Here is a 17,421-nt window from a genome sequence, read left to right on the forward strand (position 1 = left end):
GCAATAAGATTCATCTGTATACAGAATAGATATTCTTATAAAATAATGTACCCGTTGAAGGAAGCGGAATATATAAAACAGTCATTATTCCTCCCTTTCAGATATGGGAAATAACTCTAGTAGTGAACTGTCAGCCGACGAAGTAGACACTGAAGTCAGACACCATTACTATTATGGTGTTGGAGCCCCAAACTCATTTATTAGGAAGGTGAAAACGGGTCATGACCATGAAGCAGGAGAAGAAGAAGAAGTAGCAGGAGATGCAACAACTCCCACTGGCAGCCCACAACAGTGCAACCCCCAACCAACTTCGCCAGCACCCACTACTGAAGGAAACGAGCAACCCGGTGAAGGTACGTAAAACCGATGTGTTATATATTTATTTAATAACAGTTCCTGATTCCATAGAAACACGCACTCTTTTTCTCCGTTTCCCTGTTTTTGCTTTCAAATGTATTGTGGGCATAGTAAAAAACATGTATATAATTATTCATAAGGATTTATTGACCACATAAAGACAGTTTACAAATTTAATACACTAATCACTGTCAGGCTGCCTCAGCACGCATCCCAATATAACATCCACGTGTATCCTTATGATAACCTGAATATTCCGTAAAGTGTTTAAGATGAAACGACTAAGACATCTTAGCAGTTTATCACTGACGTGCACGGGTGAATGATTCTCACAGCTCATCCTGAAATAAGTAAAAAAAGTTATGTGATTCAAGGTGTATGATACATATATAGAATATATCCTTAATAGAATGTAAATGGGGTAATATAATAATCAAAGAAAAATATGCATTTACTTTAGTTGTTTAAGATGCGGAGACATTCCTTGTACGTAATAGCACGTTTGACCCCCGACCTCCAATGTGAACATTTAAACTTTTTCAAATATTTAAAATAATATCCCGTTATCCATTTATCATTACCTCTCAAACGAGTGAATGAGAATACAATTTGTATTAAGGATAATAACTGTTTTCACACCTCGGTGACTCACACAATGAACAAAAAAACTAACGTAAAGACCGCACTTGTACGATTTATCTGGTTGTATTTGTTTTATTAGTCGATAGAGGCTATATTTGGGATGCGCATATATAAATTTAGAGAAGTCATTCAAATAAACTTTTGGATTTATACCGTAACTATCAAAAAAGAAGATTATATTTCTAGGTGATTTTTCCACGTAAAAACATACCCAATGACCAACAATATTAATATCAGTAGACGGAGATAATGTATTAGATATAAAAACTAAAGGTTTAATTCTATTTTCTGGCAATGTCAATAATCCTACTTCATCCGAAGCAAACACACCTAAATACCTAAGCCGGTCACCGAGTGAACCTTTTAAACTTATTTCAATTTCTTTTGTATCCATTCCATTTAACCTCTAACATCACACTGAATAACCCTATCCACATCCACCGTTAAAATACCCTTGGTATCCCCGAAAAGTAAAATAATGCAAGGGTTAGGCGTAGCCGTACCCAGCCTGATCGATATTCGCAGATTTGCCGAAATTTCCACTGGCATGGAATCTTCAACATCTTCCACCACAAAAGTAAAGCAGTAAATAGCTCTACCATTTTTAAAAATATCATAAGCGATCAGATTATCACCGCCACCCCCTATACTTTTCTGCGTCTCGTGATATAATTGCATGATGGTATTAGGGAAACTACACTGAATATTATATACAGTATTCCTATTAACAGTAATATGTATATTATTTAAATCAAAAGATTGAAAATATAGACTATTGGCCGTGTAATCACCTGAAAATGTTTCCATATCAATCATGGTCAGTGTGATTTTTTCAGGTATACAATTGTTAAAAGGCTGATCAACTAAAATCGAATTTTCATTTTGCCTAATAACGTATGTCTTGTATAAAGTCTTATCAAATATATATTGTATAGGATTAACTGCTATCGCCTCATTTAAAGCCGACATTGCGTTATAATGTGGGGTAACTCTATCGATCCATAATTTCGCCTTTTCTACATTCAACACATTTAAATGTCCGTCTGTGTGAGCGCCCATAACCCAGTTATTATTCGCTAATTTGAGTCTAAGTCTCAAATCAACCGAATCCAGTAAATACATGTCTATAGTCGCTAAATCCAAAAGAAGTGGAAAATATGTATGCACGCCACTCGTTTTAATGTCACCCATAACTTTCGTCTCCCACCTGCTGGTTTGACCGAAGGTATTGGCAGTAAATTGCCGAGTTACCCCGTGTGTTACATGACAGTCATCGTATTAAAATCCCGCCCGACCGGTGGTAGGTAATGCCGAGGGTTTTATCATTTTCAACATTTTGATATATGATTGATAGTTAAATACTGGACAGGATTCCACCAACTTTTCATTCAAGAAAACAGAAGCGGATTTAAATAATGTATTACTAATACCATTAACGACAGACATGTGGACTCCATCCACTAATTGCGCGCCGTCCCTATCTATTGTGATATATAATTCTAAAGCAATACTTGACGCATCTAAGAAAGAACCTGCCACCCCATTAACGCGATATTCTATATATTTATCAGATAGAACTTGATTTATGGAAATATTGCAAGGTCTAAAATCCAGTCTTTCCTTTGAATTAATTGAAGTTTCAATAATTCTCCGTCTATTAACATTCGGGAACAATTCTGATATACCTGCAATATATGATGAAACAGGAACTTGATTACCAGTTCCGGGTATGTTAGGAACTACGCTAGCCATATTTTGAGTTTATATAATTTCATAGGAAGGGTAGAACGAGCGTACCCGCCGAATGTCAATTGATGAATGAGTTACAAAAGATCGTACACGTCCTTATTATATTTACTCCTAGATTTAACTCGTGTGCCCTTCCTCTTCCTACGTTTTTTCTTTCCTCCCACACTCGACCGTCTAACTAATCGTTTCACAGTTTTCTTCCGTCTCGTTCTTCTTCTTCTCCTTCCAGTACTGCTTAAAATTCGTTGTCCAGTAGTTTTGAGGGCCCTTATACCATTTCGTTTTATGGATTCTTTTAAAGGTAAACTGCCGTTTACCATATCAGATAACACAGATCTACCGAATTCATTAACTGAAGGTTTCGCGGCATTAAATAGAAAAGAAAGCACTTTACGTGCGATACCACTTATGGTAGAAAACATGCCACTTCCCCTCCTGCGGCCGGGATAGAAAACGGAAATATCCTCAAACCCCGCCCCTCTCCTTCATAAAGGGTCTGATAAAAATAGTTTTAAAATTCCGCCTCTGAAGGAGGTGCGAATAACACTCTCATTTTACTGTTTATACTATTCCCAAACAATTTAAGTAGAGCTTGATTCACAAGTTCTAGTTGACTCGAGGGCGTTATGATCACGAATAAGGAATGCTAAGAGTGAACATCGAATTACAGTGGACCCCCCCGTATTCGCGTTCTCCGGATTCGCGGACTCACACATTCGCGGATTTCTCTCGGGAACGTTTCCCCGCATTATTCGCGGAAAATTCGCGCATTCGCGGTATTTTTCTATGAGAAATATCCACAAATTCCTGGTTTTTATGATCAATTTCATCATAAAATGCACTTTTTGTGATAAAACTATTAAAAAAACCAAGTATGAAAATTTTTAGTGGTTTTTCTTAAGTTTTAACTAACAAAATAGGCTGTTTTTAGCGCTTTTATAGGGGTTCCAAACATTCGCTGATTTTAACTATTCACGGGGGGGTCTGGTACGCATCCCCCGCGAATACGGGGGGAACACTGTATTTACGTACCTATTCATCTAATTTTCCTCTAGGTTTTATAAGGAACAGGCAAGTAACACTCAAGTCTTTAGTGAAATGTAAAAGGTATCCATCTTGATCCGTGATACCGGCTCGACCAACGCAGAAGCAGAGGAATTTATTTCTGGTAATAGAAATTCATTTCTCGATATAGTGTGGTTCGGATCCCACAATAAGCTGTAGGTCCCGTTGCTAGGTGACCAATTGGTTCCTAGCCACATAAAAATATCTAATCCTTCGGGCCAGCCCTAGGAGAGCTGTTAATCAGCAGTGGTCTGGTAAAACTAAGATATACTTAACTTTTTGATCCGTGATAAGAACAGAAATCTGATCCAAGATGTTAGTGTTCAACAATTTGTAGACTGTATTATGTATTCCTTTTCCTCTACCACTTGCTAAAGTAAAACAGTCCAATATATTGACTATACTCTGTTTTTTTCCATCTGTCCATCCGCCTATGGTGTTTGCGTATGGTAAAACTGCGTCCCGGGCTTTAGATAGTTACATTCAACAATGATAATAATATCCTATTTCAAATATTAACGGTGTAATTAGCATACAGTAAATTATTAAAACACTTTTTAGTTGCAAATGTACACCCAGATATCCTTTTAATTTCCTAAGACTTACACATAGCGTAATTATTTAAAGCCCGGGACGCAGTGTTACCATGCGAAAACACCACAGGCGGATGGACAGATGGAAAAAAACAGAGTATAGTCTCCCACCAAAAATCATCGGTTGAACTATATCCGTATACACATATATATAATCATCTACCCCACAATTATCAAGGGAAACATGTTCATTCAATTCACGCCCGCCATATATTCCATAACCGGTATTAATAGGAAAACCTAATAATTTCGCAGCTTTTCCGCTAAATTTGACGTATATACTTTTAACATCCCCTGTTCTCAATTTCTCTCTCTTGATACGTGGTATAGTAATTCTCCTTAAATCTTCATCCCAATGAAATATACCGTTACTATTAAAATAATTTATGAAATTATCAACGTAATAAACTTTCAAATAATCATACATGTCCTTATTAAGAGCTCTCCCGAGTCTCTTCATATCCCCCGCTAACATTGCTATTCTCAGTCTATACAAATATGTATGCCTATCACGTTTATGACGACGCTCTGTAATAAATTCGAGAGTGAATAAATCATCTTTGGATAATATAGCGTAATAACTCCCCGGGAACATGATCGAAGCTAAACCTACTTCATATTCAGCCCCATTAGGTAATAATATAGGTGTAGGTAATCTACTGGCAAATTTCGAAGGTGTATTTTTGGTATACGTGTCTAAACAGCCGAGACTGCTCAAATATATGGTGTGTTCACCAGCCATGTCGGTTAAATACTATGACGGGTATATGTCACGTATGGTATTTATAAGAAAAGTGTGATAGCATTTTATCTAGGTCTTACATGCAGACTGCACGATACAACCCCATTTTCAGTAAACATTATTTGTTCACCGTTCTGATTCAAGACATCGATGGTAATGTAATCCAATACGTCAATGATATTTAAAGGTTTATAAATGGCATTATGCAGACCTTTACCACATGCACTTCCTAACGCGAAACAGTCTAAGAAATTAACCATTTTTTCACCCAAGATGGTAGGTTGAACGATACCCGATACCCGAATACAGGTAAACGTATTCAACGCCTTGGTGGAATATATTTCTACCGCCATGAGGTCTCAACGCACCCGAACTGTATATTAAATACCTGACTTTTTCACTGAAACCGAACATATTAGCTGCTTTAGGACTGAGTTTAATCGTAATTGAATCAATCATATCAACTTTGGCCGCTCCTGCATCGATATGTGGAATGCTCATTCTCTTCGTGTCATCATTCCATGAGAATAAACCGTCCCTGCAGATAGCTCCGCGAATATGCTCACCGTAAAATTCAGATAATTGTTCAATAATTTCCGTATTAAACGCTCTAGTCATGACATTCATATGACCACCCAACAAACCCAAAATGGACTTATAAATATACATATAAACGCATTTCCCATCTGACTTGTTATAGATCGCGTTAAACTGAATAGTAAAATTAACGTCTCCTGGTTTAATAGCGTAATATAATTTCGGGAGAATGACTCCCACTAGCCCCACTTCATAGTCCACTCCTTTCGGTAATGATATAGGGGTGGCTAACCTATTGGTAAATTTACACACCCGATTTTCTGGAAATGTACCTATACATGCATTGCTATTCATGTATATGATGTGATCGCTACACATGTTGAATGTAGACTGTATGACTAAAAATGGGCATCAGGTTTATAATATATGTACATAAAAACCTCCACGTTCATGTTATGTCACGCCATATTCATGAATTTGTTATCTCACAGATTGCCACGTCATTAAAGAAAATGTCCAAGCCTCTAGCCACCATGATGAATCATCCTCACCACCCTCCGATCCAGGTAAAATATTATTATTATTATTATTATCATTGTTGTTTTTGCAGTTATTATTAATTATTATTATTATTATTATTGTTATCATTATTATTATTATAATACACATTCGCTCCAGTGCTTATTTAACACGATCTTTACAGATCCCTTCGCTGAAGACTTCCCATTAGATGAAGATTTGATGGGGAGTAATAATAATGATGAAGCATCGCGCGTTGGTGGAGGTGTAGGAGCCAGAAGGGGATCTTCACTCATGAGGGAAAGAACGGAGGGTAACAAGGTAGTGAGTACCATTCATTATGCGACTGCAGTAGGGTCACACATTGACGTGGCAATGAAGTTAAGTAGTAGCATAGCCCGATTACGCGAAGATGTGCACAGTAACTTCCTTGAAAGAGGTATTCGCTCGGCTATGCTCTACTTGTGTGTTATTATCACCAGTGTGAGGATGCTGGGCGACATGAATAAAAAAAGTGCTTTTTATGTATGTACCCCACCCACCCTCAATACGACTGACTCGATCTATGACTCCCTGGAGGAGGCTATTGAGTTTATAGCTAATAACTTGGAAGAGAGACTCAACCGTATTGAGGGTTTGGGTTGGTGTATGACCTCGCTGGATAGGGTTGAACTTCCTATCACGCGGCGTGAGTTAGTGAATATTAATAACTTCAAGGTGTATCCCAAGGGAGTCCGTGGTAGTGATCAGGCTATCAATATTCAGTCCGGGTACAACTGTGTCATTACAGCGTTAGAAGTGTACGTTGTACTCCGGGATAACCCTCCTACACGTATTAACAACCTCCCTCGTGTCTTAATGAGGAGGATGGGCAGGGGATAATTTAATATCAACACTCGCCAGATATGCCGTTGACCCATGACTCTTTCAAAACATTAGAAAAGGGGAATAACCTAAACATATATCTGTATAAATTATGTGAATTAGTCATGGGGAAACAGCGGAAAAAACATTGGGCAGTACATCTGGCGAGGAAAGGTGGTAACCCCCAAAGCCCTCATTTGGTCACGTTGTTATTAACCACTGACGACCACGTCGCGTTGATTAAGGATATGTTGGCGTTCGTGAAGAAGTTCCGACACGGATTCAAGCAGGGGAGGGGAATTGAGCATGCGGGTGGTATATGTTACAATTGTTTGACTTTGTTTAATAGTCCCACCATCCGCGAGGCACACACTCAGGCCTGTACTGCTCGAACCACTGTCGAATACCCAGAAACCGGCCATTTTAAACAGTTTACTAAAGTTAAAGTTCGGCAGCCAATCTCACACATGGCTTTCCTGGATTTTGAGGCATATAATATTCAACCGAAGACCGGAGAAGACGATCCGAGAATAGTGTCTCGGCAGAAAGCTTTCGCTTACTGCTACGTGATCGTTGATGGTAGAACGGGGGAATATTGTGCCCATGCGTTGATGATTGTTTGCAGAACATGAACCGGGACTGGGCGTTATTGCGTGAACGAATGCGTGCGTACCCTTTACATATGACTCCTGAATCCACCAGTAAGTTTGAAGCGAGCACTCATTGCGAAGGTTGTAACATTGAATTCAAGGCTGGAGTCACGAAAATGCGACATCACGCTCATTTTGTGGCACGGGACAACTTTGTGTGTACACTGTGTCAACAGTGTAATTTGAATATGCAATTTAAGGAGCCAACTTTAACAGTGTTCGTACACAATTTGTCATATGACATCGCCCTGGTCTTGAAAGAGGCGGGGGCTAAGCATGATTTTGAAATTCTGAAATGCAAGGGTAGTAAATTTTACTCGGCCAGATCGGGCAATCTGAGATTCGTGGATAGCAACAACATGATTAGAGGGACCCTTTCTAGTCTCGGCTCGAGTCATATGAAACAGAAAGGTTCCCTCGAAATCGCACGTCAGTTGTTAACCCAGTATTCTCAGGATTGTCTCGATTTAGTTTTGGGTACGGGTAAACAGTACTACCCTTATGATTATGTGACGGGTTTCAATATCCTGCGAAAGCCCGGCATCCCTTCTCGAGAGAGTTTCGATTCGGAACTTACGGGAGAAACCCTTTCCAGCAAGGGCTATGCACACGTGGTCAAGGTTTGGAACACTGCTAATTGCACCATCTTCTAGATTACACCATTTTGTATTTGTTAATGGATGTGTTATTATTAGCGGACGTTTATTTAGCTTGGAGGAAGGTTGCCATGGCGCAATTCGGACTAGACCCTGCCCGTTACCTGACTTCTACCTCTCTTTCCCTCGATGATTTCCTATATTCCTCTAAAATTCGTCTCCCCCTCATTTCGAATGGTGAGCTCTATCAATTAATTTGTAAAACATCCGTGGTGGTTTTTGTAGTCTAGTTCGAAGGCAATGCTTAGCTAATAATCCAAAGTTAAATCCTAGTTTTAGGGTAGGTGATCCTCAATCGTATATATTATACGTTGATTTCACCAGTTTGCATCCCACAGTTATGAATAAATACAGAAGGCCCTTGGGTGAAATAACTGAACTTTCCCCTGCCGAATTAGAAAGTTTTGTTGCCAGCGATATTACCGCCATTGATTCACAGGGTGAATATGGTTATTTCATCCTGCTCGATACCAAACAAGTTAGGCGGGATGTTGCTCTACAGACGGATGATCTCCCACTCGCCATTCATCACATGAATGTGACTCACCAGGATCTATCGCCTTATAGTAAAAACCTAATGAATAAGTTCAAGGTGAAGCTACCCAAGAAAAATGTTAAGTTGACGGGTACACATTTACCCATGCGTAATCACTTGATCTGTCTTCCCTTATTACAAACGTTGATAAGACTAAGTCTCGAAGTTGATGTAATTAGGAAAGTGTACAAATTCAAACAGGATTTTTATTTCAGGGAATATATTCTGGAGAATGCCGAAAGGCGTGCTAAAGAGACTGATCCGGACAAGAGGAACACCATCAAAATCATAATGAATGGTCTTTTTGGTGTCACTATTAAAAATTCATTGAATTATTCTACCCGAACTGTCGTCACCACCAGTGAAGCCTCTCTCCTCAGGAATGTGTCCAAACACATGTACAAGTCTTTGGAAAAACTGGGTAACGACAGGTACATTGTGAACCATTGCAAAGAGTCTGTTATGGCCGAATCACCGATTTATATTGGTTTCAGTAAACTAGACATGGCGAAGGATATGATGTATCGAATCTATTACGACATTCTTCGAAATCAGTATGGACACAGAGTTCAGCTCCTTTATACCGATACTGGCAGCTTGATCTTTTCCCTGGTGACTGATAACCTCAATCAGGAACTGAAGGGTGTGCTCAAACCCTACATGGATTTGAGTAATTTCCCCAAAACTCACGAATTGTATGATGAGTTACGTAAGGGGGAACTCGGGTTAGTCAAGGTTGAAACGGGGGCTGAACTCATGAGGGAATTTATCGGCGTTAAACCTAAAGTTTATTCGTATCTGACGGAAACTAGTCATAGTAACACCTTGAAAGGTGTACAAAGGTGCCGGCAAAAGACCATTCCGCATGACCAGTATCGAGCTGTAATCGAAAAGAATGAGATTACTTATACTCGTGTGCACAATTTGCAAAGAGTAGGAGGCACGATGTGTCATACAAGCCAGCGAAAGGTATATCTCTGTCCTTAGAGGACAAGAGATATTATGTGACACCTTATAAATCGTTGGCGTATGGACATCCAGACATTGGGGTGGAGGAGGGTATGGCGGAGGAGGGGGAGGAGGAGGAGGAGAAGCTAGAGAGGGCAGTGTTGACGCCAGTAGTAGTGGCAATCTCTCCAATTTTAAATATTCCAGCTCCTAGCACCTCGAGAATTCCTACTCCTCCTATTCCTCCGACCCTGCATCCATTACATCATTTCCCACGGGTGAAAGGATGTTCAAAACGTCGAAGAGAGAATAGTAAAATATATAATGTTAATTCCTCTCTCTCTTCGACGTCTTTGACTTCTCCTCGACGGGAAATGGTTTCACCCTCTCCTCCAGTTAAACGGAGCCATATCACACCTTGACCGGGTGTCATAGTTTGGATATTTTACTATATATTTTATCCTATATTCATATATTTTAATATATTATATTGTATATAAAGTATTTTTATTATATATTCATATACACAGTTAGTTTTTTTTTTAATTTTAAATTTTAAAAATTATTTATTGGAGTATTTTTATATTTTTTATTATAGATTGCATTTTTACTGTACGTTCTATTTTTATACTGTAGGAAAAAACCTGTGTGTATTTCATTATGAAAATTAAATATTATTGCCATCAACTTCCATTCACCATTATTATTATGAAGGCTTGTATATAAAAAGGAGCGCGTAAACCACACAACTATAGTTTTGAACGACAGGTCCCTTTCCTGGGTAGTTGTTGGACCCGTTCGCTAATCCCGCTTGTATTATCATCGCGGGGTTTAGTAACAGTGGCAAGTTGGTCCTATGTCAAGAAATCATTGAACTCTATAAAACGCGTTTCCAATACATTTTATATTGCGGGGTATCTGAACACCCCCTCGAAACGCATCCCTCAATAGGTCCCAAATTTAAAGTATCCAAAGAAATTTAAAATCCGTTTGATTACGCTGAAAAGGGGTAGACGGAGGTTAATAAAGGTCTGTTATTCATACTAGACGATTGCTTCTTCGAAGCTAGTGATAATAAATTTGTCACTAACGCCTTCACAGGGGGACGTCATTCATCTATTTCAGTTATATTCATAATGCAGAATATGTTTCATTCGGGCAAGTTTAGTAGAAGTATAAGCCTGAATTGTTCACATTACATTCTAATGAAAAATCGTGATTTTAGTCAAATTGAAACTTTAGGTCGGCAGTTATTCGACCGTCAAAAAGCTTCAGCCTTTTCGGACATATATAAAAAGGCCCTATCATGTAACCGCTACAGTTATTTGTTAGTAGACTTAGCTCCATCAACACCTGAACTGTTACAGCTCTGAACTAATATTCTGGGTGAAACGGAATATCAAATAGCTTACCAATATGGATAAAGAACGGATAAAACTGCAAAAAACTTTGTATGGAGATGCACGGGGTGTGGGTATTTTCAGCGGGGTGGATTCTTTATTCAGAGTAACGAAAAATCTGAATAGCCAAATTACGTGTGAAAATTTTAAAGAATTCTTACGCGGGCAAAAGTCTTACACACTGCATAAAGTCACTCGAAAAAAATTCCCCAGAAGAAAAATCATGTCACCCAAACCGCGAGTAATAGCGAGCACTGATTTAGCCAATATATCCAAATTAGCTCGGTATAATAATGGGTTTAAATATTTGCTGGTCTTTATTGATGTGTTTTCCAGATATCGACAAATTGTTCCCTTGAAAAAGAAGGATGGTGTTATCAAATCTACCAAATTTTCGGGAATTTCACGTTTGAATAGTGATGAGGGTAGGGAATATTATAACAAACATGTCAGAGTATATCTAGATGGTAAAAATATAAAATTATATAGTGTTTATTCGAGAGAAATCAAATCCTCTATAGCTGAAAGAGTCATAAGGACTATTAAGGGTCGGATATATAGATAATTCACACATAAGAATACCTTAAAATACATCAACGTCTTGCGGGACATTGTTCAGAGTTATAACCATACCCCCCCCCCCCCCACCCCCCCCCCCCCCCCTAGAAGTTTGGGTCGCACCCCGTAATATTGAGTTATTATTTTTCCCTCTTCCTTCCCAGAAATAGTGATATCATACGTTTCTGGTAGATTTGTGGGAATTAATTCTTCACGATGAAATACGCCCCTTTATTTCTTCACCCGCTAAATGGCTAGAGATGACACTGAATGTCAATTCTCGAGTATGTATAAATAGGCTGTTCTCGTTCATCCTCCCGCCATTTCGCTCTTGAATGTTGGAGACGTTGTATGTATTGCCGATGAGCGTCGGAACACAATTTTTAGGAGGGGATGTACAATTCAAAATACTCTAGGCATTTTTAAAATCCGAAAAGTGGATACAACGAAAAATCCAGTCGTATATTTCTAGGAACATTTAGCGGGTGAAGAAATAAAGGGCGTATTTCATCGTGAAGAATTAATTCCCACAAATCTACCAGAAACGTATGATATCACTATTCTGGGAAGGAGGAGGAAAAATAATAACTCAATATTACGTTCATTGGAAAGGTTATCCGAGTCAATTCAATTCCTGGGTTGATGAATCTCAAATTTTACGGATATGAACCGTAAGCAACCTTTAATACGTAAAAATAAAAACTTTATTTTATTCATCTCTGGTTTATCACCCAGTGAAAGAAGTAAAGTCATTCCCATCTTAAACGGTGGTTTGGTGTCTACTCTCTCGGAAATTTTTAGAAATTTCCTTTGTGGTAATCTAACTCAAGAAGTTTATTAAACACTTAAGAAATTGTAAACGAGAAATTTATCTTGTGTCCTTGAAAACAACGTCCATATCTAAGAAGAAAAATATACTGAAAAGTCGTAAAGGGGGAACTATTCTATTGGTGTTATTGCCTATTGCTGCGAGTTTGGTAGGAAGTCTTTTTAATTGAAAATGAAGGAGTTTTATGTTATCCCTGCCATTACCTATGAGAGGTTAATGAATAGAAAAAAGGTTTGTGATGGTGATATTAATAACCTGGAGGGTACTGGCAAGTTGGATACGGCAGCTGTTAGTAGTAGCAGACACGTCCCCCTTAATATCCAAAAACCGCCTATGCCAGCTATATCACTCACGGGACCTCCTCCTCCTATAAAAAGTGTAGGTGCAGTGACTGGAGGGGAGGAGGTAAACGTCCCGATTACGTTGAAAACAATTAAAGGGGACATGAGTCGCAAAAAAAGCAATCCCGATTTAACAGGCATTATTCCAATATTTTTTTAAAGAACCTCAAAAGTCATACGTTACGGCTTTTGTTAAGCACTTACAAGATTCTAACACGGTTGAATGGAATGAAGAAGGTGATTTAACTCATCCACTCGCAGGTTGTAATATTTTAGATATTGCTCGAGAATTTCAAGGGAAAAAAAAAAAACCAGGTTGATAATATTTCCAATTATCACTACATCATTGAAATAGCTGGGGTTAAAGATTGGACGTTAAGGAATATAGCCATTAAAAAACAAATGGAAATGTGGCGAAATATGGTGAAAATGGGTTGAGGAGGAGTAGGGGGTGGGAAGGTGAAAAACAAGATGGCGGGTGTGTGAAGAAAAGAGACATGGTGGATGCTTGGGTGGCTTATTAACATTTTAGGAACAATGATACCGGAGCTGTTTAATCACGTGATACTGATTTTGATAAAATGGATACAGACGCATCTTTAATGAGTCATATGGTGGGTATATGACCTTTGGCGTAAGGATATGATAAGGCTTGTTTATTTGTGTTAGTGTGAATCATGGCTGGGAGTGAGGGAGGTTTGATGGTTCGTCACAACTAGTTTGTAATCAGTGTTTGTGATACAGGGAGCTCGGGTTGCGGGTTTTCGTAGGTCATTAGCTCTTGAAGGATTGTCACATCAAGATGTGAACTCTCGCCATGGCTTTATCAACCTCCTCGTGCAAGTTAGTTTTTGGGAACTTGTCCGAAAATAAGTTTAGGAAGAGGAATATGTGTTTAGTAGTTGCCACTAATTGTGTGACCTGCAGGAATTACGGTGTGGTGGCGGACGTCATTCGAGCTTATCCGTATGCCGAATTGGCAGGTTTTTTATATTCTCGCACTGGTACATCATATGCCTGTCTTCGTGATAGGGGTATTGAAGGGTCCGCCATTGTGAAAAGACCTGAAAATATCACATCTTGGGAATGTGACGAAGAAGTTGATCTACCCACCATAGCTACCTAATTAACCCAATACGGTATCGGCGCCCCCAATGAAGATAATGAATACGCGCAAAAGACCGTGGCTTATTCCAAAGATGAAGATCACGCTGATCGTTTGGGCAGAGATAGCAAACAGATGAGTTCAATCACTTTTTTTTCTTCGCTCAAGAAATTGAAGGAAGAATTATTTAAATCATCGTATGACTATGTCAAATATGTTATCTTTCCTGCTGGCATCGGTCAAAGCGGGCGGGTTAACATGACTTGGTTGAATCAATATTTACCTGTGTAAGCTACATTCAGTGATGAAATGAACAAAATTGGTAAAATATGTTGTGTGGGTATAATGAAAAAGAATTTATCCCTGTTGGAGGAAAGTTGCGTGGAAGATTTATATATGAAAAACTTGTTAGCTAAATTTAAAAGCTTTGAGGTATTAGATGAAACGTCGTCTTTGATACATGGTCGGGAAGCCGTTGGGGAAGATATATGTGGGATATACTAAGCTTGTGGTGTGGCCGTGTGTTTCAATGAAGTATTGTTTTTGACGTGTTTGTACAGTTTTTTTCAATTGTATGTATTTGTATGGAATATTAATTCATTCTCCGTATTAGATGGTTAAAATATAAAATAACAATTCTGTCTGTCATTTGGATTTTTTCATTTAACCTCTTTCAAACTCGATATTATACTAATTATAAATAAACAAAATTGAAATGTGTGCCTGTGTCATTGGGTATAGTTTGGCATGGGAAAATGGAGATTAAGACTGATAAATAATATTATCACTTGAGTTGGATCAGCTCGTGTGTGTGCATCATCCCGGAGATTAAGACTGATAAATATATGTCTCACGTGAGTGTGGAGTCAGCTCGTGTGTGTGCGTCATCCCTGTCAGTTATTGGGGGAGATATCAAATTGATATATATATGCGTCACATGAGGTTGAAATCAGCCGCCAAATATCCTTTTATCATGATACTCCGAATATCTAAGCATCTGTGTAAATATAAAAAAAAATGTAACGGCTGAGAGAGAGAGAGAGAGAGAGAGAGAGAGAGAGAGAGAGAGAGAGAGAGAGAGAGAGAGAGGCTATATTCGGGATGCGCATATATAATATTTCCGTAGAGTTACGTAATGTCACAGGGGGTAGAAAATTGGAGTCAATTTGGGGTTGGGGGGTTGAAAGGATGGTTTTATTCCCGTAGAGTTACGTGATGTCACGGGGGTTTAGAAAATTGGAGTCAATTTGGGGTTGGGGGGTTGAAAGGAAAGGTGGTTTTATTCCCGTAGAGTTACGTGATGTACGGGGGTTTTAGAAAATTGGAGTCAATTTGGGGTTGGGGGTTGAAAGGATGGTTTTTTTCCCGAAGAGTTGAGTGACGTCACAGGGATAGAAAAGTGGAGTTGATTTGGGGTCGGTGGTGGGGGGTTAAAATGATGGTTTTATTCCCGTAGAGTTACGTGACGTCACGGGTGGGTGTGGGTATGAAAGGTGGAGTCAATTTGGGGTCGAAGGTTGAAAGGATGATTTTATTCCCGTAGAGCTATGTGATGTCACAGGGGGTAGAAAAGTGGAGTCAATTTGGGGTCGGGGGAATGGAATTGTGGTTTTATTCCCATAGAGTTACGTGACGTCACGGGGGGTAGGAAAGGTCGAGTCAATTTGGGGTCGAGGGTTGAAAGGATGGTTTTATTCCCGTAGAGTTATGTGATGTCACAGGGGGTAGAAAAGTGGAGTCAATTTGGGGTAGGTGGTGGGGGGGGGGGGGGGGGGGTGTGGTGTTGAAATGATGGTTTTATTACCCGTACAGTTTACGTGACGTCACAGTTGGCCACGCCCCCCACCCTTTTGGACCTCATGGACGTGCATGAGCTCATCAATAATGTGGAGTCGATTTGGGGTCAAGGGTGGCCACACCCCCTTTTGCACCTCTACGTATATCAGCTTATAAGACAAGTGGAGTCTATTTGGGGTCACGGGTGGCCACGCCCCCAGAATAGTGGAGTCTGTATGGGCAGTCAGGGTGGCCCACGTGCCTTTTGGGGTTTGGGGGCTTGCCCCGCCCCTTTTTAGGCCTCACGTACGTACATGGGGTTATCACGAGGGGGGAGGGGGGTTGATTAGAAAAGTGGAGTACTATATGGGGTCTTTTCCTCTACTGATAACCAATCAATCAATAAAACCCCTGTAGCCAAACGAGCCCTCCACGCCTGCTTGTGTTCAGGATGGGAGTCTCTCTCTCTCTCTCTCTCTCTCTCTCTCTCTCCTGGTGCATGAAATGGTAATGATCAGACGCCTGAACTGCCTCTACATGGAATGAATGGAATCTAGAATTGAAGCCAAAGGCAAAGCACTAGGACCTATGAAGTCATTCAGAGCTGAAAGGGAAATTGAGAATATAAACTTTTAAAGGTGTAACTAGAGGAAAGCCTCGCAGTTGCACTATGAAATAATTGTAGGAGAGGGTGGAAAGTAAGATGGAACACAGGGAATGTGTAGGGAGGTAAAATAAAAAAACGTAATGAAGGGGGGTTTGCACTGCACTACGGGTCAAAGGGACGCTGCAAAGAACCTTAGGGAACGCATATAGTTTACAGAATGAGGTACACTGACGGCACTAACCCCCTACAGCAACGCATGTTTAACCTATGAATAGTTTATCAACACTACAGTGAGTATGTGAGGCTCTTCATTCCACCGTTCAAAGCTTAGAGTGGCTATATAACCCTTTTTTGGTAGATGTGTTTACCAAGGGGACTGTCGACGGATGAAGGAAGGAGATCTTGCGGGAAAAGCGTTCGTTTGTGAAGTTCACTTTCGAATATTATGCCATTTTAAAGTTGTCGAAGTTCAGAGAATGCTGAAAGCCTTCAATACTGCAAGCGTAGTTTATTGTTACTGCAATTATGAATAAAATCTATTATAAAGACGTGTAGCCAAACAATGGCTTGAATCACATTATTTTTTGTTAAATATGAAAGCCAGAACAAACCAACGCAAAAGACAGAAAGCAACACACCTGAAGCCTGAGAAACGAAGCGGTGAAGAATTCAGAGTGCCGTCCACAGGATGCCACACACGCTGTCACTGGACCGGTATCCCTTGCGAGGGTTATTATCATTATCATTGGATAAGAGTCAGAACACTAGAGCCCCATTCATAGAGCATCACAGGCAGTGGAAGAACATATGAGCACCTACCAAAGCCACGGCAACACTGCCCAGGTCAATATATTTCCGTCAACTTATAGTGAAGACACGAAGGTCTCGAGAATGGATGCATCATCTACGCAAGAGACAAATACTGAAATCATTCTTGCCCGGTCTTCG

At 39.6% G+C, this 17,421-nt stretch overlaps 1 long non-coding RNA gene across 2 annotated transcripts in view; it reads right to left on the reverse strand.

Annotated features, from left to right (window-relative positions):
* Positions 1–352: 352 nt before the first annotated feature.
* Positions 353–17,421, reverse strand: part of LOC135219730 (uncharacterized) — an 84,048-nt gene continuing 66,979 nt past the window's right edge. Inside the window, exon 3 of one of the 2 annotated variants that reach the window (XR_010315500.1) lies at positions 353–698. This is a non-coding gene — a long non-coding RNA (uncharacterized LOC135219730). The remainder of the gene's footprint in view (positions 699–17,421) is intronic. The other variant, XR_010315499.1, reaches the window with a different exon arrangement.

The sequence above is a fragment of the Macrobrachium nipponense genome, chromosome 1 (assembly GCF_015104395.2).
Source record: "Macrobrachium nipponense isolate FS-2020 chromosome 1, ASM1510439v2, whole genome shotgun sequence".
Taxonomy (NCBI): Eukaryota; Metazoa; Arthropoda; class Malacostraca; order Decapoda; family Palaemonidae; genus Macrobrachium; species Macrobrachium nipponense.